Source organism: Sphaeramia orbicularis, chromosome 20 (genome assembly GCF_902148855.1).
Source record: "Sphaeramia orbicularis chromosome 20, fSphaOr1.1, whole genome shotgun sequence".
Taxonomy (NCBI): domain Eukaryota; kingdom Metazoa; phylum Chordata; class Actinopteri; order Kurtiformes; family Apogonidae; genus Sphaeramia; species Sphaeramia orbicularis.
In genome coordinates, this window is record NC_043976.1 from 12462796 (window position 1) to 12488146 (window position 25351).

General features: G+C 38.3%; 1 pseudogene; it reads right to left on the reverse strand.

Moving 5' to 3' along the window:
• Positions 1-1770: 1770 nt before the first annotated feature.
• Positions 1771-24739, reverse strand: LOC115411367 (phosphatidate phosphatase LPIN2-like; annotated as a pseudogene).
• Positions 24740-25351: the final 612 nt, after the last annotated feature.

Sequence of the window (25351 nt, forward strand, 5' to 3'; positions counted from 1 at the left end):
TACTTTTTGTGTATTATTTTTAATGTTTTATATAAAGTTTTGTTTTTCAATACATTGAGTTTAAATGAGTTTTCTATTGTATTAAAACAGTAAGGAGTTATTTCTTAAAATACAGATTCTTAACAACCTTTCATTACTTGTTGGTCCTAGTTGAGTCCATTATATGCAGTATTTGTACAGAAAAGGCTCAAACTTCAGGATTAACTTTAAAGGTGCTGGAGACTTTTGTGACCAGTTTTCCATCAGATCTGTCAAACCTCAGTCATGTCCTCAGTATCATGAACCTGGAAATCTGTCTGTCATTACTCACCTGAGTCTCTTTCATTATGGCGAACAGTTTCTTAGTGCCGTCCACCATAAACAGTCTATGTGTTTACAAACGAGCCGGGAGGTCACTTGGGCATCTTCGGAATTTTGTCGCGACGTGCATTGTGGGAAGCGAAGGCTCACGCAGCCACCTGACAGTGGCAGCTGGAACAGACACGATCGGAAACGGCAGGAACTCCCTTCCTTCTATGCATATTCCTCCAGCCGTTTCCACGTGTTTGTTTCATCCATATAATATTATATGGTATTATATGGTACAACTGACAGCTGCAGTGCGAGCCTCCGTTTCCCACAATGCACGTCACGACAAAATTCCGAAGATGCCCGAGTGATGTCCTGGGTCAGTTTGTAAACACACAGTTTGTTTATGGTAGACGGCACTAAGAAATTGTTCACCGTAATGAAAGAGATTCAAGTGAGTAATGACAGAAAGACTCACAGATTCATGATACTGAGGATATGACTGAGGTTTGACAGATCTGATGAAAAACTGGTCACGAAAGTCTCCCGCACCTTTAAAGGTTTCTAATGAAGAGCACAAAAAATCCTGATGTTTGATATGTTTCCTCTTCTATGACTGTACCACTGATAATAACTGTAAATATCAGCCTAAAACCAGGTCTTGAATCCTCAAACAGCACTTTAATAAAGGTTTGTCTGTGAAACATCCCCATTTCCACGGTCTATAAAGGTAACGAGTCCTCATTAAAAACCAAAAAATACACTGTTATATAAGTTTCCATTTTTTGTGAGGGAAGTTTGAACCTTTAAACGACACTTTAAAACTGAAGCTTATCCTCATGAGTTGCAGACCTGCATATGGTTGTCATTAAAAAGGAAAATAAGATGCATCACACAAAAAGTATCTTGTAAAACTCTGGGAGTTGTTTATTCATATAAGTCATGTAGTAAATAAACTATATACAGTCTATAAACATCTAATATTTCAAACACTACCAAAATGCAGGTTTTTATTAGAGCTCACTGCTCACATTCTAACAAATAAAATAACGATCTAACATTCACCAAAACTGTTTCTTACAAACAGAACATCTGAAACATACATTGTGCTTACATTAGTATTTCATATATTCATTTTATTACCACAAAGTAATCTGACAAATCTACAAATTACACTTGAAGCAGCAGCAGGGTCTTGATTTAAAAGTGGAAATTAACTAATAATTATAAAACAAACAAAAAGTGGAAATTAAAGAAAAAAATAATACTTCAAGATACTATATTTAGATGTGTGGTCTCGTCACACAATATTTCACTTTCATAGAAAGAATGCGTTCCATTTTTCTGACAACTGTGACAAAGCATTAGAGAAATAAACACAGAAAAGCAGAGACCAAACATAAAATACTGTCGTTCATACTGGAAGCAGAAGCAAACCACATCAGAGGTCTAACAAACTAAATCTGGGAAAAACACTTAACGGTCAGTGCAGGTATAAATAGCAGCAGCATCAACGGGTCACAAAGTGCGTGTTTATATTCACTAGAAGCCAAATCAATCACATTTTTCTGTCTTCAACATCAACTGTGCAAAATCCTGAAGTTCCAGAACAAAGATCGTAGATTCTCCACAGCGTTACAGTGAATAAGGCCTTAAAGGGACGACTACGCAGCTGCTCCAAGTGGTAGTTGTTAGGTTTGATGGCAGATGAACACAGACGGTACATGTTTCACATCAAATGTCGACATGTCATGTACAGTTAACATTCTGCCACTGCCTAGAAGTTTAGGCATGTTGTCTCATGTGTTTAAAGCACTCAGAGCTCGTACATTTGGCTTCTGTTGATGCCAAAAATGTCAGACTTCAAACCCAAAACAACTCCGAACACAAAGAATCACCTGCTTTATAAGGAAATCAACCTGAAGTCTCACCCTGAACAGAACTAGCTGGAGTATATCCCAAACTTTTCCCACTGAAAAGGAATGTCTCACCAACTGGAAAACAGCCTAATAAACAGTCCTGGACCGCAGCTATCTGCAGCGTTTAACCAGTGCATACGCTTATTTAACACCCAGGCTTTACTGATCTGGGTTCAGCTGAGCTCTAGTTCTACATCTCAATCTGAGCTAAAGCAGCTCCTCAAAGCACACCTCAGAGATGGGCTGTCTCCAGAAACAGAAGGAGCTGAACTCTGGGCAGCTGAAGGTGGCGCTGTGCTGTGTGCTCCGTAAAGGAAACACATGCTCCACCAGCTCACTCAGCCGGCTGTATCTGTACAAAAAAAAACAAAAAAAAAAACATAGCAGAGAGAACAATAAACATTTGTGTGAGAAACAGCTGACAGACAAAAATGATGATTTAATACTCACGATGTTTTATTGCCTTTGGCTTGCTCCAGGATCAGCTCCCCTTTGGGATTCACTGTGAATATCCGACACACAGGCACACCCACTTGCTTATAGGCAAATACGTCCTTAAACCCAGAAAAAGACCACAAGGATCATTTAGTATCAGAGTAAAGACCTTCAGCTGGAGGTTCTGTCTTACATTACAACAGAAAGTGAAACAAAAACAAGTGAAAAATATGTCTCATCTCAACCAGGGCCGTCTAAACGCATGGGTTTGATAGGGACCCTATGCTAATCTGTGTATGTTAACCCTGCAATGCCCCTTGTATCACATATGATACATACCCATCAAAGGCGTAGAATTACTTCACTAATTGCTAATTTAAGTTCTTTTCTGCTTTTTTCAGTCATTTCAATTTTTAAAAATTTTTTTTTAGCCTCTGCCAAGGAACGGCAGAGGTTATGTTTTCATCAGGGTTTGTCTTTCTGTCTGTCTTTGTTTGTTTGTCTGTTAGCAAGATAACTCAAAAAGTTATGGATGAATTTTGATGAAATTTTCAGGAAATGCTGATACTGGTAAAGGAGCAAATGATTAAATTTTGTTGGTGATTGGGGATGGGGGGCTGATCTGCCTTGGCAGAGGTATGTGCTCTCCAAGTGCTTTTCTAGTTAATTTTGTACTTGAATTTTCCTTTTTTTTTTTCTTTTTCTTTTTTTTTTTAAGATTTTTTTTATTTTGGACTAAAATTTTTCAATACATTTTTTTAAAGATTTTTTTTCATTTTGTACATGAAACTAATTTCCAACAACATGAAATCTGTACTCCTGAATGTTGAAATTGCCCTCAGTGTTCATTTGCATGATGGTGACCAACTGTACAAGAGAATACTCTTTTTCAACACTGAAACTTATAAAAAATCTGCTTCGTAACGCAGTGGAGCAGCATGGTTTGAACTGGCTTTCACTTATGTGAATGAAATATGACATCCTGAAGACCACTGACCTCAAGCCAGTAATAATTCCTGTGAGTAGTTGTCGTAGGGGCCCCAGTACACTGCTTTGCCCAGTGGTCCCTAATGCTGTTAAGACGGCCCTGATCTCAACATTAAAGAGACATTTAAGGACATGTGACTTACACTGTTTCTGTTTCCAAAGGCTGCGTAGAAGGGATGTGTGTTTGGGTAGAACAGGTTCTTGATGTCTGTGAGGCATTCGATCTTGAACTTCTCAGGCTTTTTTTCTATGACCTCTCTGATGAGACAAAGAAAAGGACAGGATTACTTCCACCCTTTTCTGCTGCTGCTGCTACACCTGTCTCCTTCAGATAAGCTTACTGTAACTTTGAAATGGTCACAACTCATATCCAGTCTTAAATGTTCAGAAAGTTCATGCTCATAGCACTACATGTCACTTAAGTAAAAAAAAAAAAAAGTCACTTAAGTGTGTTTAGTGATTGGATTGTGGACTGTTCAGTTGTATTTCTCTTTCATTGCAAACCAAGCAAATGATAAAGCAGAATTACAGCAAGTTGCAAGTGAAAAAAATACCTTTTTATTGATTTCCAGTTTAAAAAGGTTGAAAAGCAGAAACTAAAAGCACCATTTGAACTTCCTGGCTGCTGTGAGTACAGATGTTTGTATGCAGCTACACATATTTTTTTTCTTCTAAATGCAGATTAACCTACTTACAATCCAGAATAAATGTATAACATTTCGTCTCTGAAAAGCCTTGTTACCTGTGGAAGGCAGAGAAGAGGCTGCTGGGAGACAGCATGAGGGGCCCCTGGGGCAGCAGTGTCCCCCTGGTCGTTGACCCAGTGCAGATACCCTCGGGTCATGTCAGCCATGCCGATGGCTCGGGCTGAACAGTACAGGAATTTATACCCGTTCCTGTAAAACACCAGACAGTGATTCACTGATGGACCGCTCTTTCATTTAACTGGAGTCACTTCACTGTTACATCATTAAATCCAACAGATAATGATGACTGTGACTCTTACTCATGCACTGAGTGGTAAAGCTTGGCAATGCCCTGATGAGTCCAGTCTTTCCCAGCTGAGGAAGGATCTGACCAACACATCTGACCTGTGGAGAGGATAACACAACCACATCTGTTAGCTCTGATAAAACCATGTTAACCCTTTAACCCTGTCATACCCGCAGCCAGACGTTAGTCTGTTTTGTCTGTCTTTTATGTTTTGTTTGTCATTTCCTGTCTTATTTTGTTAAGTTTCCCCTCATGGTCTTGTCTGTCGTCTTTACTTCCTGTTCCCTGTTCTCCCTGACCTCTTACCTGATTACCTGTCTCCGCCCTGATTGCTCCACCTGTGTCTAGTTGTCTTCCCTCCCTTTTTGTGTATTTAAACCCTGTCTCTTCCCTCAGTCAGATGCCAGTTTGTAACTCTTGTAGTTCTTACCAGCGTTTTGACCTTGTTTGTTCGTTTTGTCTGCCTGTTGTGACCCTTTTTGGATTCCTCGGTTTTTTTGCCTTCTGCCTGCTCCCTGTCGGTTTTGTCTGCCTCATCTGGTTTCCTGGTTTCGATCTTCTCGCCCTGACTTTTTGGTACGTGAGTATTTGTCTAGCCTTATGTCCTGTTGCCTGAGTGATAGCCTGCCTGTGCATGACCTGTTTCCGTCCCTGACCTCCCTTTGCTTTTCCCCAGTCGGGAAAAATACCCCAAACGCCGCTCGGGGAGACGGGCTGCTGCCCTCAAACCGGAGGACGAATCAGAGGAGGATTTCTCCTACCATTATCCTCAAGATTCTGTCACTATTATTACTCTTACACTTTTGTGTAACTAATAAACCTTTTGAACCTTATTTTTGTGTCCGAGTTCCTGCATTTGGATTCAGTGTTTGTACTAACGGCATCACAAACCCCTGGCATATGTGTGGTGCTCGTTCTGAATGTATGATGTATTTTAAAATATTCCTAAAAATTCAACCATTTGCTCAATGAGAAAAAGCTCAAAATGTGCTGATAGACTAGACCTTGTTCTTTCCATAGACATCTGAGCATGCTCAGTGCACCCCCCACCGGCTGTGGAATAGGAGGCAAATCACAGAGCAGTGAGTGAGACTGACTCACTTGTTTTTTTTTACACTGTTTTCCTTGTTGTTTTTTGTTTTTACTGCTGTTTGCAGTGTTGTGGAGATTTTCCTTTATTTTTTTTACTGTGTTTTTACTGAGCTTTGACCGTGCAACTGCTTTTTGGAGTTCAACCAGATGCCAAAAAGCAGCTGGAGTGATTTAGAAAAAAACAGAGCCCCAAAACAAAAACTACTGGGACCAAACTCTAAAACAGTCAGTGTGTTCCAGTTCACAGTTCATGTAAAACATCCTAAATCTCTTATGGATGGACATTCTGAGCGCCATATTTAGTGAAAACCTGTAAAAACTTCATTTTCTCTGTCTTTTTCTGTTATTTCCCTGTTTTGACACTTAAAACACCGTAACACAAGCACATACTCACAGCAGCTTCTATGACGTTTCATTGAAATAAATCTCAGGGGTTTAAAGGGTTAAACAGCCTCAGAATTAACACAATATGAACAGATGGATGTGTATTTACTTGGTGATTGTGCCGTCGATGTCGGAGATGATAACCTTGTCGTCCCAGTTCCAAAGGTAGATGGTGCCCTCACAGCGACACGTCCCCTGGTACTGGGTGGTGATGCTGAAGGTCACATCATTTGGCCCCTCCCTCAGCTTCAGACTGCTCTGTAAAAGAAATTATTATAGTTTTACAAGCATTTCCTAAACACATACGTAATCATATAAACCTAAAGAGCCACAGTGTTGTAGAAACAAAAGTCAGTGTTCAGATCCTGATCTCTGGCTTTAGTTACGACTTGTGTTCCATTTTCCTGGGTCTTTATCTTGTGTGTATAGTTTACATGTGCATGCTACTGTATTTGTCTGTGTAACTCATCTGGATGCAATTTCACTACTGTTGGCCTAGAGTCATAATGATCTCAGTAGTGTTTTGTACACATTCAATTGTTGTCCCTTTTTGCTGTAAGCCAACTTTCTGAACTGCACATCATTAGATAAACAGACATACAGAGGCTTCTGGGTTTGATTAGTGTGACTGGAAGGATGTACTCTATAGGAATAACCCTGTCATTGGTGACTATTCCTGTCAGAATTCTCTACCTGCCACTATCTGTCTGTTTGTCACCTATACCATAGTCCACCTGAAAATGTCATGTTTTATGTGATGGTTTCTCTTGCACTGTCATTTTTAATACCACAGCTCCATTCCCCACATGCAAATGCTCCCACCAAACCAAGTTCTACTGTTTGGCAGAGGCTCCATCTGTGTATCTCCACCCAACACTTGTCACTTACACTATGTTCAGACTGCAGGCAAATGTGGCCCCAACCCTATTTTTTTGCCCGTATGTGACCTGTGTCCGATCTGTTAAAGACAGGTTTGAACAGCACAAATCCTACCCAGGCCACTTTTATATGTGGTCCTAAATCCAATACGTATCTGATATTTTGCAATGTGACTTCAGTCTGAACGACCAGGTCGCATTTATCCAATTTTTACGTCATTGAAATGCGACAAACATCACAATTCTGCGTCCCCAGGAGGAGAAGCGGGTGGAAAAACATGTTTACTTTTGTAAACACAGTGTGTGCCTGCGTGGTCACGTATTACATCAGGACTTCTTTTGCGCATGCGGGTCACTTCCGGGTCGCATTCAGTTCATACTCAAAACTAATAGAAGTTGCTTTTAGAAAAAGAACTAGGAATATGTGTCTCAGAGGAGGAATGGATCAATATCTGGAGAACTCAACAGTCAACCACTTCTTCAAGAAATGGAGGGAACATTGCTGGAAAAATATAATTGATTTTTCATAACTCCTAAAATTACAGCTAAATATGTGTCCAGAGTTCAACCTTGTTGGAGAGAATGTGGAGATGTCAATGTAAATCATGCACATGTCTTTTGTTTATGTCCTAAACTTGTATCATTCTGGGATAATGTACATTCAGCAATTGTTAAGATACTGGGTTATGCAATTCCTAAAACATGTTTGGTGATGTATTTTTGGATGTATTGGTATTATGTAAGAAAAATGATAGATATTTGTTTAAATTACTATTAGCAGCCTGTAAAAATGGCTATTACCAAAAAATGGTGCAGATTAGAACCACCTACAACTACGACTGGATACAAACTGTGATTGGAAATATTGAGATGGAGACTCTGACTCACAGCCTGAGGACTGAAGAAGAACAGTGTCATGATAAATGGAAGAATGGACATGACAATTTTCACTTCATTGTCACGCTACTAAAAAAAATTGTAATCACAAGGTTTATGTAGTCAATGTATCCCATATGTCCCCTATGTTTGTCTTGTTTTGTAATGTACAGAAATAAACAATACAAATAAAGTAAAAAAAAAAAAAAAAAAAAAAAAAGAAGGTCGCTTTTAATGTGTAGTATAAATGAGCACACAAAAAATCTGAATTGTGCATTAAGACCTGCTGTCTGAATGTAATTCATTTATAGACATTATAAACTATTCCAGAATGACAGTGACTGAGCCAGCGGAAGTACTGTATGTATTCTCCTCATTATCTCTGCATTAAGGATCTTCTTACTATTTGGTCAGAGACAGGCGGCGGGACTTTTGTAGGAGGGACAAGGTGCTGGTGCTCAGTCTGCACGCGCTCAGTAGGTGTCAGAGCAAGGCGCCACAGTGCTCAGCTCTTTAGTCTCGTCATCACTGGGACCACTCTGCTGTTTTCGTCTGCAGAGGAAAGAGACAGGCTTCAGGAAGTAGTCGAGAAAATCCAACTAATGGATAAAGCCTTTGGATGTGTGTGTATTATATTCACACAGAAAATCTATGTCACTGTTAAACACTAGTACAACACTAGAGGGCAGCAAACTCATCTACCTCCATTCTCCATATAAACGAGTAGTAAATATACATAGAATAGAAAAGAATAGAGCTTTACTGTTATAGTATAGTTACAGGAACAATGAAATCTGTTTAGCAGCAAACACTTAAAGTGCAAAAAAGACTAAAAACTATCACACAAAATACAGAGAACTATTGATATGTACAAAAAATAGAGAGATAAAACATTAAATATACAAATACTACTAATTACCACTAAAATATACAAAAAGCTAACTCTATACAACAGATAAGACATATATACAACATTATATACAGGTAATAAAAGAAAAATACAAGGTAAAATATACAAGGTGAGGTTGTATGAATATAAAGTATATTGAATATACAGTATGACCTTGTGTTTTACTTATCTCAGAGATAGTATCTCGACCACTACTTGTCTTTCAAACAGTTCGTAAAGTCTTATTCCCAGTGAGATGTTGAAATATGAAATGACAGTGCAGATGCCTGACTAATATGCTACCTCATCCTGTGTGGGTCATGTTTACCCAACATTGCTTGTGTTGGTGCATGACTGTAGTGTTGTGATGAAGCCAGAGATTTGTTGCTGACTCACTGTGTTTCTGGGGCCGGGTGAAGGGCTGGACTCTCTCTGGTCAGCGAGCCCTGTCTCTCTAATTTGGTCTCTGATGACAGCTGAGGAGAAAAGTTGACTGTATTTACCATTTTTTATCAGCTATAAATATAAAGACTAAAAACCTGTTGTATAGAAATGACCTTAAAATGTAAATGTACAATCATGCAAAACAGGGGTGTAATGTTCTCTGAAGTATTTGGGCAACCTGTTCCTCATTTGTCTTCACTCATTTACAATGCAAAGTTGCATGAATAGTTTGGGATTCTCACTGACCTGCTTTACGCTGCTCTTTCTCCAAAACCACCATCTTCCAGACTTCTTTGGCATTTTCTCCTTCACCCAAGCCTCCTCTGTAGTCTGCCATTCACAAAAAGATATGTAGAGATTCAAAGGTCCAGTGGGTTGGAAAGAAGGAGATTAAGAAGGATGTAATGACGCAAATGGAATAAAATTGTCAGAAGTGTGGTTAAATTATTATGTTATTGCACAAAAATAGACCACTGAATGAACCATTTGCATCTAAAAGGGAAGTGAGTCGTCTTTCATACTCAGTCATGTTGTTCTGCCATGATTCCACAGAACAGACTTCTACCTCTCATATTTTCTTATTTTTATAGTTAATGGCATCTGGGTGCTTCTATGAAACTGGGTTTATTTTGGTATTTAGCGCTTTGATAAATGCAAAAAGTTATACTCTTGCTCTGAGCTATCCCAAAATTTGTGGATTTTTAATAAAATATTGAAGCCAAAAAGGACCAAATTGGGACATGAAAAACTACCTAGGTGCTATAATAAAGACACTGTGTTAAATTTGTCGATCCTAGTGGTTTTTCTAATCCAGACAAGCTGTTTTTTCATGAATCTCAGTCTCATTCCAGGTTTCGTGTGTAACCCATCGTCCACTCACATTACATGCAGAACCTGCCCATTTAAACACAAATAAATCGCGAGTGATTTTGCAACAGCGGACATTTTTGTGACACACTCTGCCTTGCAAAATTTGTTCGATTCTCAAAATGTACCTGAGATAGAATAAAAAGATATTCGAAAAAATAGTAGAGTGTAATTTTAATGTCCTTTTTAACGTGCCACATGCGTTTTTTTGTATAAAATAATATAAAAATGGTTTTATCTGAAAAATCGTTCCTCTTTTAGCTCAGTAAATATTTTTTTATAAAATAGACCCATAGTGCTTCCAAACCTGCTTCATAACATTAGTCTACATCTGGTTTAAATTTTTAGCCCATCTGTCCTGTTTTCAGGGACCAGTTTCACAGAAGCACCCATCTAGCTTTAAGGTGCATTACAATTATTAAACTCTCACTCAACTAAAAATCAATGGCCTTTCACATTTTTTGCTGCCACCAGTGACAGTCACATGGTGGTTGGTTGTATTCTCCAACTTCATTACTAGATGCATCTGACTATTACAAACTGAACCTTCAAAATGAAAACTGCCAAAGGTAAAGACATACCTTCGGCAGGTTCTTCTGGAAAGCCTGCATACTAAGGATCAACGGTGCTGCCAGTGTCCAGTTGTAATATCTATAAAATAAAGCTTCTTTAACTTTATGTAAAGATCATTTGAGTCAGTGAATGTGAAGTTATAAGCTGAAAACCTCACCTGTTTGCAATTCTAACGACCAAATTAGGATTGTCAATAATAGCTGGATTCTCTGCAAATTCATTGTAGGTGATGATGTGCTCCATGAATTTTTCTGGAATAAATAAAGCAGAATGATTATGAGAATAACCTCTGAATACAAATGAATAACTAAAACTCATCTGTTCAGTGGTGTTAGAGTTGATGTTAGGTAGCAGACTGTTGGTTACCTTTAGAGATCTCTGAGTTTTCACCGACGCCTCCGCAGAGCGACAGGGTGACGTCAGGCAGGTCTCCAGCCGAGTCGGACAGACACTCGGTGCCGCTGTCTGCTGCTGCGCTCCCCACCGACTGGGGCGACTGAGACCCAGAGCGTCTGCCTGTCTCCTCCCAGTGCTTAGGAACCTGCTCCTCACTGAAACACACACAAACAGCACAATCCCATTAAATACAGCAAGGGTGGTCTGGTAATCAAATCTTCACCAAACAGTGTGTGTCTATATCATAGGTGTCAATATAAGGCCTGTGGGCCAAACCGGCTCGTCAAAGGGTCCAATCTGGCTCCGTGGATGAATTTGTGTAATGCAAAAACTACTCAAAATGTAATGAAAACTGACAATATTAACAACTAGAAGCACTCGGAGAGCGCAGACCTCCGCCAAGGCTGATCAGTGGCCCCCCCTGTGGGCCCCCCCCACGCCAAGGAGGTTATGTTTTTGCCAGGGTTTGTTTGTTTGTTTTGTTTGTTTGTCTGTCCGTTAGTGTGCAACATAACTCAAAAAGTTATGGACAGATTTTGATGAAATTTTCAGGGTTTGTTGGAAATGGGCCCCCCCATGGGCCCCCCCACCCCCAATCACCACCAAAATTTAATCATTTCTTCCTCATCCCATTTCCAACAAACCCTGAAAATTTCATCAAAATCTGTCCATAACTTTTTGAGTTATGTTGCACACTAACGGACAGACAAACAGACAGACAAACAAACAAACAAACAAACAAACCCTGGCAAAAACATAACCTCCTTGGCAGAGGTAATCAAGGATGTTTAAATCATTTTAGTTCTGGTTCCACATATAGGCCAATATGATCAAGTAGATTAGACCAGTAAAATACTCCAAATTTTCCTCTATTTTAGTGTAAAAAAAAGTAAAATTGCATGAAAACAATCGAACTAACAAACTATGCTTTCACAAAAAATGTGAATAACCTGAACAAATATGAACATCGTGAAATATCATAAGAAAAATAAGTACAGTTTTAATAATATGTCTATTATTAAACGTTTTGTGTATTTGTAAATCCACTGTGATCTGTAAGTTGTAATGCACATGTATAAATGATAAACTGAGGCATCATTTTGTTAAAATTTAACTTACTTTTCTTGACAAATTTCAGGTTGTTTGGGTTATTCACATTTTTAAGGGAACTTTGTAGATATAAACATGTTCATAATATAATTTTACTTTTTTCACTGTTATTATTTTATTGGTCCAGCCCAGCCCACTTGAGATCATATTGGGCTGAATGTGGCTCCTGAAAGAAATGAGTTTGACACCCCTGGTCTATAATACATGTAGAGTGAACGCAGACACTTTTGTGAGCCTATTTTATATATAAACACATAGTTGATATGCAGTTGTTGTTTACTCTATTTACTCTTAATGTCTTGTTCTCTGAATGCAGTGATGAAAATGTGTTGTTTTGTTTAACGAAAAACTCGAAATGATATAAAAAATGTATTTTTACAAAACTTATGCTACTGGTTAGAGCTGTGTCACAGTGGGTCATGACTTGATGACCAGGGTATATAGTATGACTTCAGTCTGTAAAGATGTCAGATTTGTACCTCTTAGGAAAGTACCGGGCAACAACGTCAGGTTCCAGTTTATTCAGATCATCCAGGTAAATGTCCTCGGGACCCTGGTGTTGGCTCCTTTTTCTGACGGCTTATGAAACAAGACATTTAAAACAAAAAGCTGACTTCGGTTTTTACACTTCCTTTTCCTTTAACTTCTGCCTGTGACTGCACGACAGCCCCAGACAAAGAGGTCCAAACAGAAACCACATCCTTCCTGTTCACATCACTCAAACTGGTGTACATTACTATGACACACTGGAGCTTTGCTAGACTTTCCCACGACACCTGACGAGTAAAATATAAATGAATTTAAGCCTCCTCCTTCAGTTTTAAGCAGATAAAACCTTCTCTCAGGACAGAACAACAGAGCACATTTACAGTTTGTGGTGTTACCTCTCCTCTTGACTGGGGAGTCGGTTTTAGATGAGGCTCTTGGTTCTGGACCTGCAGCTGCTGGATCTCCAAACATGTAACTGCCTCCACCCGCTGCAGCATCGCTCTCCCTACGGCTCGGTGGTGAGACGTCCATCTGGTCTTGCGCATATTTTTCACACTGAGGTCAGAGTTACTGGGAGGCTCTGAGGTAAAGCTGCTGGATGCTAAACTGGGAAGGTCTGTTGGATTTTGGGTAATGTTTGGGTTTTGTGTAGAAGACCCAGGCTGGGAAGAAGAATCAGACAGCTGTGCTTTGCAGCTGTGCTGTTCTGGCTTGATGGTTCGAGGTTGGTTTTACAATACTGCAAATGGGATCTGTGATTCTCTCTGCTTCCATCGACTCTTCCTCCATGGCCTCAGAGCTTAAGATGACCCGAAAATGTGTGTTCTCAGAGGGGGTGATGGTCAGCGGCTTAGACTCGGACTTGTCCTTCTTATTGACCTAAAAACATACATTCAAAGCACAAATAACATTTGGGTCAAGGTTACTATAGTTTACCAAAACTGAGACTGAAGCTACCAGTGAAAAAAGAGTTTGGCATAAAAACTATAGATTCAAAATAACTACAATAAACAAGATGATATCAAATACAACCAAGTAGAACTGCAGGTAAAATATGCTAGTTTTCATTTCCTCCAAAAGTTCATGCTCATGTGAACAAGAAAAACACAATAGTCCACAAAATCCACCATATATTCAAAGTCTTACATTCATTAATCCTACTTTTTTCCAGTTTCTGAAAACAATAGCTTTACTCAAAACTACTGAAAACTAAATCTCATGCTGAAACTTAACAAAACTAAACAAAAAAATTAAATTAGTTAATTCCTCAAATTAAAAATACTACCAAATCTACAAAACCCAAGTCAAAATAAAAAAACAAACAAACAAAAAACCTAAAACAAATTTCCGAAGCTGTAAAACTCTTCTGTGTCTTCTGTGTTCTGTGTCAAAACTTTGGTTCAGATTTGAGCCAAAGACCAAACTTTAAGTCAGACTTCACATCCATAAACATGAACCATACCCTGGTGGATTCTGGGAACTCTCCCCAAGACCACTGCATATGGGTCTCAGCTCTGAGCATGCTCTCTGCTGGCTTCACCATCAGCTCGGAGTCACTTTTTGGCGACACGGTCTCAGACATCTCCCTGCTGTAAACAAACAGCACATTTCCACTGAGTCAGCTGGAATGACCTTGTGGGAGAGCATTGCTTTGCTTCACTGGACCCTGGCTGTGTTTTGATAAATTAAAGTGGAAATGATGTTTCATTGTCTCCCCTGTTTGTACTGGGTATGCAAATATTAGAAAGGACAAAGGACGAGGGCCGTACGCTGTGCAAGGAGACCAGTCTCCATCAGAAAAGGGTAGCTGTCCCATTCCAGCCCAGTGGTTGGAGAATTTTTCCTGTGGTCCAGATCCTTTATTATGGACAGCGAGGATGCTCTGAGGACAGAGAAAAGAAATGTATCATGAAAGTACATTCAAAAAAACTGTAAAGTTGAGACTACTTGCTGTATATCTATTCTATTTACTACTCGTATATTCTATAAGATCATCACGTTTGTTGCGTTGATGGATGAAACCTCATATCTTTAAAAAACTCAAAGATTGATCTGTCCTGATAGACAGGTTCCATTACCAGTATTGGCAGAACTTGCTACGATGATGGCTGATAGTTAATATCAGGCATCTTAACAGTAGCTAAAACAATAAAATCACAAACATTTTTGTTGTTTTGATGTTCAGATCCAGATGAATTTATGTATTTGTTTGGTTATTTAGTACTTTGTTATGTTTTGCTCAGTGTTTGTTCCAGCTTAAAATAAAGCCTGATATACTGTAGCTAATATCCAAACTGAAAACTGCTGTTACTCACCATCAGCCAAATGAAATCAAACGTATATAGCGCTAAATCAAAACAAACGTTTTCTTGTGACCTTTACATTTAGAACTGGTCAAGACCATCATGATTTATCAAATTCTATTGAGAGCAGTACAATTTTCTCAACCCATAAAGTAACATTTCATCCTTCATGTTCACAAACATTCATGTTCAAAATATTTGGGGATACGTGGTTTTCATGTAAATGTAAAACTGTAATGAGAAAAGTGACTAAAGCTCTCAGACACATGCAGTGGAGTAAAAAGTACAATAGATGCCTCTTGAGATGTGGTGTAACAGAAAAATAGAGTGGGTTAAAATGGAAATACTTTAATAAAATACCTCCTATTTGCACTTAAGTGCAGTACTTGAGTAAAAGGCTCCTCTCTGACCTCCTCTACTCTCCTTCTTCTCTGGAGTCTCTGTGTTTATGTTCTCACGGGTTTTCCCTGGATCATCTCTGGGCCTGCTGCTGTGCTCCTGCTTCGCTGCTACCTCCATCATCATTATTCATTTATCCATATGGTTATAATAGTGTTTATTGTATAGATATATGGATGGTAGAGGTTTCTATTATTGGTATTAACTAGGGATGTGAAGATTATCCTATATGTATCGATACGCCGACATGTTTGTACACGATCCGAGTGCACCAGTAGAGAACTGCAAGTGAATGAAAAGTTTGGAATGATATCATGATTCATCAGTTACTGAATGTTTGTATCGATAAAATTCGATCTGTTCAATTGAATATATTTTTACTTGCATTTAAAAGTCTTTCTCTTTATTTGGGTAAAGTTTTTCTTTTCTTCAGACCAACGTTAACGTGCGCCACAGATTCGCAGATGTGTACACTGCACACGACAGTCTGAGCTCCGCCCATGCACTGGGCACGAGCGCCGCAGATGAATACTGTACTGTCTGTATGTGAATCTGACAGACATAGAAGGAGGTGACGGCACGTGGTTTATGAACGGATACTTTTTACTAGATCAGCTGTACTGAATACTGCCATACATACCACAGATACTTCCTTAAACAGTCACATACTATCTAACTGCGCATCCCAGAATACCTTGCGCAGATGTCTCTTAAAGTGACAGAACCTTTTTCTGTTTTACCTACATGACAAAAACAATACATTACAAATTGATTCAGTGAGGGAGCAAGAAGTTGAGTGTTAGAAACATGTAGAGAAACGATTTGGAAACAAAGTCCTAACTTTTTCACCTGACTGAATATAAGACACGTGTTCTGAAACTGAACTAAAGTCACTTTGGGAAAAGTCATGGTCTTATTTTATAAATAAATAATCAGCTCATTCAACTGTGCTGCAAATTTTTTTTAACCAGAATGAATGCGTTGAATTAGAATGTCTTTAATTATTCTGTATCGTTATTTGGTTGTAAATCGCATCGCATTGTGAGATGCCACACACGTATCTTTAATATATCGGATCGGAGATGCTGTATCAAGTTGTAAATCGCATCGCATTGTGAGATGCCACACACGTATCTTTAATATATCGGATCGGAGATGCTGTATCAAGATGCGTATTGTATCGGCCTTACAACTAAGATTCCCAACCCTAGTACTAACAGCTGCAGTCGAAGAATATCCACTTGTATTTAGAGTAGTAGTAGTAACAGTTATGGGTATTTGTACTAATTATTGGCAGTTATACTAGCCACAGCAGTTGTAGTTTTTAACAGATACAGGTCAGTTTGCTGTGTATCCATGTGCCCCCCCCCCCCCCCCCCCCACACACACACACACACACCCCCTTTAACCCAACTGGTCATGTCAGACGTCCATCCTCCAGAGTCAGGGTCTGCTCCAGGTTTCTTCCTGTTAAAGGTGGTGGATTCTGTTGGTGTCTGTGAACTGGCTTAAAAGTCTGGTTTAGATCAGCTCTAAATGTAAAGTGTCATGAGAGAACCTTTATGATGTGGCGCTATATAAATAGAATTTGATTGATTGATTGATTGATTGATGAAGCACTTGTGCATGTGTTTACCGTCCAGGGTGTGAGCTGGGTTCCTCGTCTGAGCTGAGCTCGCCCACTTCCATGTCCCCTCCTGCAGGTGTGCTCAGCTCCTCCTTGCGGTGCTCAGCCTTGTGCTTCCTCCTGCGTCTCTTCTTCTTTTTGCCGCTGCTGTTGTTGCAGGACTGAAAGTTTCCAGAGGACGGGTCATCAGGGCTCGGGGGCTGTTGACTGCTCTCCACGGCTGAACCTCCACATCTGGACTCTCTGCTCCTGAACAAAGCCTCCTCTGTTGGGATGGGGGATGTCACCAGGTGGGCCGGGATGACCTCCTGTGGACGGTGAACAATAAAATAAAAAAAAAAAGCAAACATAAGACATGTCAAAGAAGTTAATTATGTTGGAATTTGTTCTTTGGTTTGTTATATATGGATAAAAACTCACATTTTGCTGCTCCATCTCCCGCACAAAAAAGGCCTCTCCATTGTCTCCCAGTTTCATGTGAGCTCCACTGGTTCCCCATTGATTTCAATGTCAATCTGCAGTAAACAAACAGTTTCATTCATAAACAGGGAATACAAGATACAAATTGTGTATAAGGCTTTGCTGTAAACCAGGTCACAGCACTTGTTTGGGTGACCTGAATCATTAACTTCATTAGGGAGGCTTACGACAGGAAAGAACAATATTTGTGTTGTAACAGGCTCATGTGCCATAGATTTACCTGAAAAATCAGTCACAGGAAAACACAGGTTGTTTAAAGGATCTTACTGTTTTTAGTCCAACAAAAAGAAAGTATAGTAAACAAGCTTCACCCAAATAAAAAAGTAAACATGCTGAAGAAAAGCTTCCTTTAGTGTTTTCTAAAAATGAAGAGGCTGTTGTTTGATTTGAGGTGAGGGTTCAGTTTAACTATTTTTTCCTGTTTGGTTGTTTAATAATGAAAACCTGTTTCAGAATCACAGAAACTGTCTTATCTGCACACCATAGACTACTTCCTGCACTGTCTGACTCTCCTCTGAGCTAATGAAAGTTAATGCTCCTGTGGAGGACACTTTTCATGAATGTGCTGAATATTTTCATCTTGGGAATACGAGGCTAAATTAGGCTTTATTCTGAGAATCCCTGACTGTTACACAGTGTCTATAAATAGAACGAGAGGGCAATCTGCTCTTCTGTGGAGCACAAAGTGGATTGGACACTGCTGTTCAAAGTGATTTAGAAGAAAAAGAGGAGTGAAGGTGAAATCATAACTCTGCAATAGTATTTTTACAATTAGTTCCCACATACTTCATCCTAATTTTATTGTAAACACAATGACAAAAAAGACCTATTCTATTCTATTCTATTCTATTCTATTCTATTCTATTCTATTCTATTCTATTCTATTCTATTCTATTCTAACAGAGCAAGAGGAACGAAATTTACAGGGTTCCTACTTCCTACAGGTTTCTACAAGTTAAATTTAAGACTTTTTATCTCCATTTCACAGCCTATTTCACTGCCTTACTGACAAAAATTTGTGACTCCAAGAATTTAGGAAAATGTATGTATTTATTTTCTCCAACATTTTGATTCCCATTGTTCCAAGGCATTTGTCACTGGGGGCTGCAAAGTTAGCAATAATTATTTCCTAATTTCAATATAAATTGTGGGGTTGGAACAGGTGGAACTGAGTCAACTAAAGTTACTTTCTTTGCAGTTTGGACGTTTATTATTATTATTATTATTATTATTATTATTATTATTATTATTATTATCATTATTACTATTTGGACACATTTAAACACAATACAGTCAACAAGTTTATGACAATACAAAGTAAGACCTACCAGATCAAATTAAATACCTTTTAAAGACTTTTTTAAGGTACTAAAAGCAGATTTGTAAATTCAAGGCTTTTAAGACCCCGCTGGAACCCTGATATAATAGAACAAAGCTTTTATTAAAGGAAAGATAATAAACTTCTATCTGGCTGTCACTTTCTCCCATGTGGCCACTCACCACTTTTTCCCTAGAGCGCAGAACTCCCAGTTTTCCAAAGCGGACATGGAAAGGGGAGCACTGGAACGTCCCATCAGGCTGCCGAACCACTATCACATCAATGCAGCCTGACAAAGTGGCCTGATTGATGCCCTTATAGAGCTCCTTAACCGTCACCAGCACCTGGCCAGCCAGCTGCCCCACGTAGTTCATAGTGTCCACCTGTAAAGAAAGATAATTATTAAATAAATGACACAACCATATTCCATGCAGCAAACAGCCTGTGTTTCCTGCCTGATACAGCAGAATACAGCTGCATAGTGCTTTTTCTGCTTCTTATGAGGCCACTGTCCCTAAGTGCTCCTGTTGTTCAGAATAGTCACCAACGGATGTCCAAGTCAGTCCCTAAGCACAGCGCTTCTGTCCCATTTTCCTGAAAAGGACCTGAACTGATCAAGACTTAATCAGGCCCCGAATGCTGCAGTAAGACCACTGCAGACCAGAGCACAGTGGACACTGATTATACCAACCATATGATAATTAACTCACCATATACAGTCAGATTATTAGACCATCAGCCATTTTCTAAGGCTGATGTCGATTTTTAAAAATTTGGTTAGCCAATGGCTGATATCTACAGCCGATTTTTGAAGCCGATTTTTTTTTTTTTTTTTAAGCACATTGACTGTAAATACAATTGGAACACTTAGATAATTAAGATTTTTATGCAGCAATATAAATTAAATTATTAATACACACACACCATATGGTTTTAACATTTTTTGAACTTCAAGTGCTGCCCACACAAGTGCCTGATCAAATATTTATAACATTTTTACTACTGATTAAATATTGGCTTTCAAAAAAAAAAATAATGTCGATGGACGATATTGAAAAAAATCAATATATCGGCCTGATATATCGGTCTACCGCTACAACTGATGGTTGATTTTTAAAAAGGCCAGTAATGATTTTAGAGTTTAGAGCAGGAAAAACCCAACAGTTCACAAATCACTGAAATCACTTTTAGGTCAAAGTGATGAATACCAAAAAAATAAAATAAATAAAAATAATTGGGATCAATGAACATTAAAGTTAAATAGTCTATGTAATACAAAATTATCCATACATTTGGAATTGAACATCAATCTGTACACAACTGTACATACCTAGTTGGGACTAGGCTACTCTTTTTTTTTCCTAACTTTGTCTTGTCCCTCAGAGTCAGTAATTTCACCTAAAGGTCTGATTACTGCCAATACTGAATTCAGATTAAACAGCCACTAAACTAAGAAAAGCCAGGAGTCTGTGAATAGTACAGTAAATAACATAATAAAATGTGCAGACACTTCAAGGTAGACCGATAACCCTCAGACTGATGGAACTGATCTGAAGATTTTTTTTATTTATTGTTTTTTTTTTTTTTTTTTTTTTTTTTTGCTTTTAACATCTTTATTATGATAGTTCCAGTGGAGGCAAACTGGAAGGGTAGGGAAGAAGAGGGGGAACCCAGACCAGGTCACAACAATATATAGATGTTGTAAAGAATCAGGACTACCACTAAAGAAGAGGCTTTATATTCAAGAATAACAAAAGATCAACCAGACAGAACAGACCAGTTAAACCAGTTACAACACTATTTAAATGTGTTTTGTGTCAAATATAATAGTCATGTTTATAACCAGCACTAGTTAACACTGTACAATAACTGAAACAGATGGAACTGATGCTACATTGTCCACATATTTGTATTTTTGAGGTTGCTTTTTGTGAACTGTTTTAACACTGACAGTACATATTAAAATTTCTCTGGTGTTTCCGTATATTCAGACAAATCTGGTTCAACCTGATTTCTGTTTGTCTTTCATTCATACAATATCCCATTTCACTTCTATTTTCATTGTTTACCTAGTGAGAGTTTAGTACCGAAGTTTATTCATATTTTCAAACAGTTCAGTGTTTCCTGTTTCACTTGTACTTTTTGGTGTTTATAATGGCATTCATCTTTTGTTGTTCTAAATGTTTTTGTGTGCTCACCTTGGCTTGACACCTGTAATTACTCTGCTTCACAAAACACTCATTTTAATGCGCTGCTTCGTGTCATATATCAACAATTTGCAACAGACATGGTGTTTGTGTGTGCATGGTTGGAACCTGAGGCTATTACAGTATTTACAACAAACTATACTACAAGCTTTAACTGGATGGACTATGAAACCAGTCAGTTTTTAAGCTACTGAATATTTAATGGATGGTAAAAAAATGAATAAATAAAAAACAGTCTCTGCAGCTCAACATCTGCTGACAATGCAGCTAAATAACTCTCATAAAATGGAATAGTGTTTTAAAAGTCACACTGTGGACTGAGCAGTATCCCCATATACATACCATAGTGATGAAGGAAAGACCTTCAGCTGTTTAACTGTGATAGTTTTATTATCTGGGTACATAAATCCATTGTTAAGCCATGTTAATATTTAATCTAAAGGCATGTCATTTCCAGATTTGCCAATAAAGACACATTGTTATGTGTTTGTTTAAAAAAAAAAAAACAGTCAAAAAATCGAATATGCATTGTGATTTATGTATTTGGACAAATCCAGGCACTGCATTCCTTTGGTTTCTACTGCATGTATAGTGGACAGGCCTTCTTATTATCCTGTTTTTTTTTTTTTTAAGAAATGATTGAACAGCAGCATCTTGAAACATCTCCGCTGCTTCTCCCAGGTTTCTGGTTTGTCCTTTTGGATCTTGTATTGTGTAGTAACACAGCATTACACTGTACATTATTAAAGTGTGGCAGATTTACACTTTGAATTGTGGCTGTTTAATTTTGATTTGGTATTATTTAAACACCTAAAATAGGTCAGCAAAAACATCATATATTATTCACAAGGGAAATCAGAGGAGAATTGCCCAAAAAGTCTACAAGTATCGTTCTTCAGCTAACATATTTCATAAATTAATAATTTACATGTAGTATACATAATTTAACAATTAATTGTGATAAAATTGGACATTTTTGAGCTGAAAACATAGTTCATATGACCATCAACATGTTGCAAGAACTGAACTGAAATCCTGTAAATTTGCATAACTTGCATTTACCAACACAAAGTTCCTTTGGGGATTCACTGATATTGATTTCTCATGCACAAAGACATAAATAAGACCTCTAAGCGAATTTTAGCAGTTATACATATTTGTGCTGTATCTTCACAAAGACATTAAGGAATACATCTGCATGGTCATTATAACTTGGTAAAAGAATAAAGTTAATGGTGGCCTAAGACTTTTAATTAAACTTGATTAACTTTAATTATGATGAAGTTACTATTCCAGCAGAATTGATAGTTTTAACAGCTGGATGATGATAACTCTTTCAATACCAAAATGTAAATCAAAACCTGGACAACACTATTATTCTACAGTCCAACCCCGACTCACCAGCCTCCAGGGGACTTAAGGTCCGTCCGATGTCTCTGTTGTCCTATGGTAAAGCCCCCTGACAGCTCCATGTCACCTCAGCAGGGCTAATGAGGAGAAGCCGCTCTGTGAGGCCTTTTCTCCCCTGCCCTTCTCAGCCACCTTGCTCCAGGTCAGTGTCATGCACCACAGATCCTACGACCCTCTCAAACCTCTTTAACTGAGCACAAACACTGTGAGGGGAAAAGTACCCATGGCCTCAGCCTTAAAACCACTTACATAACGTCACTTAGCCTGGGCCCACCTCAACTTTACCCTGGGAAAAGTCTACACAAAAAATCCAAACAGCTAAAGAAAACATTTCAGAGACAGATAATTCAAACTAAAATAAACTGATATAAAATATAAACACCAGCAATTATCATGTGAGTCCATCCTGTTTGTGCTCACACATGCTAATGTTAGCATTAAAGTATGTCATGAAAGTTTCCATTAATCTCATCTGAGGTCTAGCTAAGCCTTACAGGAATTCGGTCAGCTGTTTTATAGGTCAGAAACTAAACAAACGACTGTTTAAGGTTAATCTTAAACCTGCACCAAATTAAAAGAAACCCAGTTGCTAAGACACTTCACAACAGACTAAACATGGGATAAACTTACAGCTCTGAAGCTAAAACACTAGTGTTAATAAATGACCATTCAGGGAGATTAAAATTAGTTAACATATAAAGGTCTGATGTGTATTTTGGCCAACAGGGATAGAAACGTTACACTTTGTCTGTGCCCGCATGCTACCCCCAGTGACCCACAGTGCATTGAACGGTACACAGTACAGAGAAAGTGCAATGCTCATCTAAGGGACAAAGCAGAAGTGTCTAGATGAGAATCATCAGTTATAACAACGCTGCACGGCCACATCCCTCCAGTGAGCTGGTTACACAGTCTGCATGCACACCACACCAAATTTAGAAAAAAGGCCTCAACTCCCCAGCTCTTCATATACCACTTCAGGTCTGAATACAGATACAGTGGTATGATTAAGTTCTGCGTAGTTTCCCGTGGTTGTGGGTTCAGAAGTGCTGCAATGCTCCAAAAAAAGCAAGACAAACACAGTAGAAACTATGTGTTACACTCTGAAGTGAGATGTTAAGATGTTCCTCCTTAGTAACATACACTGGAATCAGACTGTGATGTTGTTTTGCTGCTTTAGAAATTGTCTATACCTGATGACACACAAGGTCTCACTACTCCACCTCAGTCACAACTCTCTCTCTCTCTGCATGTATGGGGTTTAGGACCTTAAGAGGTGTTAATCCTGATTATGAGATTAGGACAAATCTAGCTTTCTCTGTCTAGGCACGTTTCACTTGACCACTACGTCCAAGGATTCTGCATCAGGCAATGTTGTTTTGACTCACATTGTGTACCTGTGTGTGTGTGTGTGTGTGTGTGTGCGCGCCACTGGAAATTCACTGATCACATCCACCAATAAAACCAAGCAAATATTTGGACATACCACCAGTATATGGGGCTGCTGCTAACATGTATTTTCATCATGTTCTTTTTTTTTTAGAGTAGATTATTGATTTAGACTGTAAAATCTTGGAAAATACTTAAAATTTCTGGGGCCATTTTAGATTTCTTCCAATTACTCGCTTAGGTTTGTGTGACACACAAAAAAACTCAGTTTACAGCATTATGAAAGAGAGGAAAGTAGCAAATATTTACATTTTAGGAAGTGAAACCAGGACAAGTTTAGCATTTTTACTCAAGAAACAAGAAGAATACATAATAATAAATAAATCAGATTCTTTTAAAATGCCTGAAAGTGTGGACAATCTAGTGCAAATATAATGTGGATTTGTCAGAATTAAAGGACTTAAAGCTTCAATCTCTGCAAATACTGACTTTATAGCTATTTAAACGATTATCTAGTTTCTTATCTCATCTCAGTTTATTCCTACAATCTTGAAACACTCAAATGAATCTATAAGCTTTATATCATTGACAAAAATCCAGTCCCAGCTGTACACCTGTAGGTTAGTTTGGATATGAAGCTACAGGTAAATAAGAAACACAGTACATGCGTATAAATATAGAGCGTTTATAGACACACACATATGTGGCAGGGGAGACGTGGTAGGGAGAAATACTATTATTTTCTTGTGTTAATAGGATAAAATAAACTATTAATACTGATGAGAAGAGACGTACTTTTACTTACGTCTGCCGTTACTTCTAAACGGTCTCGCGAGGTACGCACGAGCCGCTAACAGACTCCTCAGACAGGTTTCACGGACTCCGCCGTCCGGGTTTTTCTGTTATTATTTTTTATATTTACACAAACGGATGTGGGTTAAAAAAAAAAAAAAAAAAAAAGTCGTTCGGTGTTCCTACCTGCTGGAGTAGAGCTCATTGGTCACACCTTCAGGCTCACACACCGGCAGTCTGAGCGGACTCTCCGCTGCGCCGCTGAACGCCACACGACCACGTGACGTAAAGGTGCACGTGATTAACGCAGCACTGAGCACAGGATGACGTTCATTATGGAGTGTCATAGAATATTGTACTTATAATGTCACTGGGAGATTCACCCTTGTATATGCTTCAAATTTACTACCCTAAAAAAATATATATGCAGAAAAACCTGCAATATAACCATGATATATCTTTTTTTTTTTTTTAACATAAATCTCTTTAAACATTTCAGCTCTGTTCAAAACTACCAAGAGTTCAATATTTTTTTTTTTTTATTTTAACACTTTAAATGCCAGTTGGAAGAATTGATGTCACTGATATTTTTTGTGCAAAACAAAACATTGCTATAAAATCATCATATATGAATATTTTTTCAGCTTTTTCTACAAAAATCTGTTTAACACTACAGTTCTGCACAAAACTACCCCCAAATTTTCAGGATGTTAACCTTTTAAATGCCATTTGGAATATGTGATGTCAGAATTTTTATTTATTTATTTATTTATTTATTTATTTATTTATTATTGATTTTTTCCCGA